The sequence below is a fragment of the Mustela lutreola genome, chromosome 14 (genome assembly GCF_030435805.1).
Source record: "Mustela lutreola isolate mMusLut2 chromosome 14, mMusLut2.pri, whole genome shotgun sequence".
Taxonomy (NCBI): domain Eukaryota; kingdom Metazoa; phylum Chordata; class Mammalia; order Carnivora; family Mustelidae; genus Mustela; species Mustela lutreola.
Window position 1 is genome coordinate 51,663,836 of NC_081303.1, and position 3,877 is coordinate 51,667,712.

Here is a 3,877-nt window from a genome sequence, read left to right on the forward strand (position 1 = left end):
TTAATAAGAATCTACTCTAAATGTCTCTCTTGATACAAGAAACTTTTTATTCTGGAGTTAGCCACCCTGGCACAGTGCATGTGCCAAAGACTCATTCATCAGTCAGTCAACAAACTCTAAGGCTCACTGTGTGCCAAGCGCTGTTGTACAGGAGGAAGCAGGAGAAACAGATAATGGAGCTTTCTGGTGTGAGGGAGAACAGATAAGCCAAACAGGACTTGGAAAGTGAAACAATGTAATAATAGGTCCTTAGTGCCTGAGGGAGGAGTAGGACAGTTCATCAAGAATTCGGCAAAGTGGAAATGACGACTGGATGTCCAAATAGAAATATCAAATAGACTCTTGAATATATGAATATGGGGGTTTAGGGACAGATCATACCTGCAAAGAAACTCAGGATCTCTTTTATTATGTATATATTCAAACCACGAAATTCCCAGGAAGAATGTGTAAATGGAAAAAAGCAGGTCCCAGTAATTAGAAGTCCAGTAACGAGGAAGGAGCCAGCACAGACAGAGGGAGAGGTGACACAGACACCAGGGAGAGCTGTCACAGACACCAACCGAAAGATGTTCGGGAAGGAGGGAAGCTCAGGTGTCTGGTGCCAGCGGGTAAGAGGAGGCCAGCTAGAGGCGCTCATTCTCTGGTGACGTGGAGCTTTCAGTATATGGGAAGTGGGTTGGATTGGAGTGGGTTGGGTGGTCTCTGCAGGGCAGTCAGGAAGTCCTGGCAGCTTATGCAAAGGCATGGTTTTGAGGGGAGCATCAGGAGGGAGCAAGGGGCCAGGTGTTTGTTTTTTAGATGGGCCCTGGGGCACCCAGGTGGTTTAATCCTTGGACGTCTGCCTTTGGCTCAGGTCATGATCCCAGGATTCTGGGACCCAGCCCAGCATCAGGCTCCCTGCTCAGCAGGAAGCCTGCTTCTCCCTCTTCCCCTCCCCCAGCTTGTGTTCCTTCTCTCGCTGTGTCAAATAAAATCTTTTAAAAATAAATAAATAAAATGGGACTCTCTTTTTTTAAAAAAAGATTTTATTTATTTATCTGACAGACAGAGATTATAAGTAGGCAGAGAGAGAGGAGGAAGCAGGCTCCCTGCCAAGCAGAAAGCCTGATGCAGGGGTCGATCCCAGGACCCTGAGATCATGACCTGAGCCAAAGGCAGAGGCTTTAACCCACTGAGCCATCCAGGCACCCCTATATAAAATGGGTCTCTTGAGGCATATTCGCTCACAAACAGGAGCCAGTAGGAGGGGAAGAAGGAATGTGCCGGAGAGGGTGAATCACAGAACAGAAATGGAAGGGCTGGCCATGGCGGCGGAAGAAGATGCTTCCAACTTAGGGGAGGGAAAGCAGCTTTGAGGCAAGGCAGGCAGAGGATGTAGGGGGAGAAGATGATGGGGTTCCCTTTCGATGGCTTCTTGTATGTCAGTGAAGCTTACGGCAGAGGCTTGGAGAGTCTAGAGAATGAGGGAAGTGTTTTTCCACACCAAGAAAGACAAACGCTTGGTGGCACAGTGCTGTTTCCCTCAGTGGCTGCTCCCGTGGCTCCTCTCCCCAGTCCTTGTGGGGATAGTGCCAGGTCTGGCTGCCGAGTGTGTCCCTCCTTCTCCACCCAACGCTCCTGGCTAGAGCTGACTGGTGACGGCGGCGAGAAGCGGGGCTCTGAGACCTGGTGTCTCAGCCCCTCACCGATGGGGGAGCGTGAGGAGTACACCCACCCGCCCTCGCCCATCTTTTCTTTGTGGCACCGACACGTGAGTCAGCCGTGACAGACAGGCTCAAGCCATGCAGGGACAGGAGAAGCAACAAGGATGTGTTCAGGGCCCACCTGGTAGCGGGTACTGAATCTTATTTTGCTCTTACACCAACTGTCTGAGAAAGGTCAGGTGACTTGCTCAAGGTCAAGACCCAGTAGGTTGGGAAAAAGGAACTTGCAGGAAAGGGGGACTTGCAGAGCAGAGATGGAAGGCTGGCCGTGCAGGTCATGCAGAGCAGGGGCAGAGTGGGGACTCCCACCCCCCCGATGGTCAGTTCCTGTCTTTCCCACCACACACGCGGCCCCGCTTTGTAGAAGGTGGACGTGAGCTTTCTCCCCGAGAGCTGCCATCAAAGACCTGCTCCTCCCACCTTTGGCCCTTGTCCTGCCTTTGGATTGCCACTTCTGTTTCTAGGACTTCTCAGAGCCACTCAGGAAAATGTGCTGTGGCCTCTTCCAGGCTTCCTCTTCCCCTCAGGAGCCCGCCAGGCTCCCGTGCCGCCCCACAATGAAACAAGGGCTGTGCTGTCCAGCTGGGACTAGAGTGTGTCCACACAGAGGATGTGACCTCATGGAGGGTGGCCAATGAAACTTTATCTGTCACCACACAGGGCTTCAGGCCACCAACCCACGCTTCTCTAGCCTGATCCCTGGTGGGGTCCTCTCCTCATACCTCTGGCCCTCTGCACCTGTTCCCCGGGAACGGCGCGCCGCGGACTCCAAATTCTCTGCCTCACTCCCTCACCTCCGAAGCCTGGTTGAGCGTGCTTTCTCCTGGCAAGCCCTCCTGGAGACCACCCCGCGTCTGCTCTCCTGCCTTGTTTCAGGTTCAGGTCACCACCAGCTGCAGTATGCTTCCCCCAGCGTTCACCACGGGGGCTGAACCCTAGCTCTAGGGGGAAGCCTGGGTCTTAACCCTCGTGTCCTCAGCACACAATGCCTGCCCACTTCCCAGCAGCTGCTAGACACAGGTTCCTTGTGTTTGAGGGTGTCAGATCCTGGGAAAGACCGGCTGGGCTTGCTGGAGAGAGAAAAGCACGTGCTGGTGAAGACTGAGCAAGTTCATCAGGGAAAAATGAGACTTTTAGGGAGAGTCTGTGTTCTGTTGCTAACCTCTGGCAGACGACAACAAAGGTCAGTTTCTCATCAAAGGTCCATGTCCCTTGTGGGCCAGCAGGGGGCTCTGCTCTTGATGGTCAGTCCCCAAGTCTGACAGAATCACAGGGTCAGAGGGCAGGTGCCCTGGGTGGGCTCTTTGGTTGGGCCCAGCTCAGCAGAGGGTGCCAAGGAAGTGCCCTTCTCCCACCGCTGAGTGGGTGGGAAGCTGGGAGTCCTGGGTGGGGAGCCTGAGGGTCAGGGACAGCTTTTGCTGGCCCTGCTGTGAGAGGCTAGGCCTGGCACCTGGAACCCCACCACCTGCCAGGAGCAATGCCTCGGGCTCCGTTATCAGCAGGTAGACATCAGTCGAGCACCGAGGCAGTCCTCTGCTGGCTCCTGTTCTGGTGTCACTGTGCTAGGGGTGGGGCCGCCAGAGGAAACCACCAGGTGTTGCCATGGGAAAGTCCCTGCAACATTCTCTAGAAACACGGAATTTCCTGGTTTTAACCATTTCTTATCCAACCGCCATCTCAGGGTTGACCTGAACAGGGCCAGCCTCTCCATTCTCCTGGGACATCGGGTGTGGGGCGTGGAGTCCTGACTGGGAAGTCGGCACACCTGGGTTCCAGCCCCAGCAGTCTCTGAAGATCACGGGCAAATGTCTAAAGGAGTGTGGGCCTCCGTGCCTTCCAAGTCTGCAAAACGCTTTCTTTCCTGTCTCCCTAGCCTTTCCATACTTAGTGTTCCAAGTCATCCACCGCACCAGTAAGAAAGGTCACTAACCTTGGATGAGAAACACTGGGAAGGGATGTGGGCTCTGCTCAAGGTCACCAGGAGGGCACAGTTTGGGTTCCAGGGTTTACTCCTGGGCCTCTTCAGGCTCCCTGGGAAGAGTCAGACGCAACTTCTGGAGTGGCTAGGCCTAGGTCCGGGACCTCGCTGGGGCTCTGGGCGTGGGAACTCCGCCTTCCCAGGAGGCTCTCCACTTGGTTAACTTGCCCAACCTGCTAGGTTGACTGTGGGC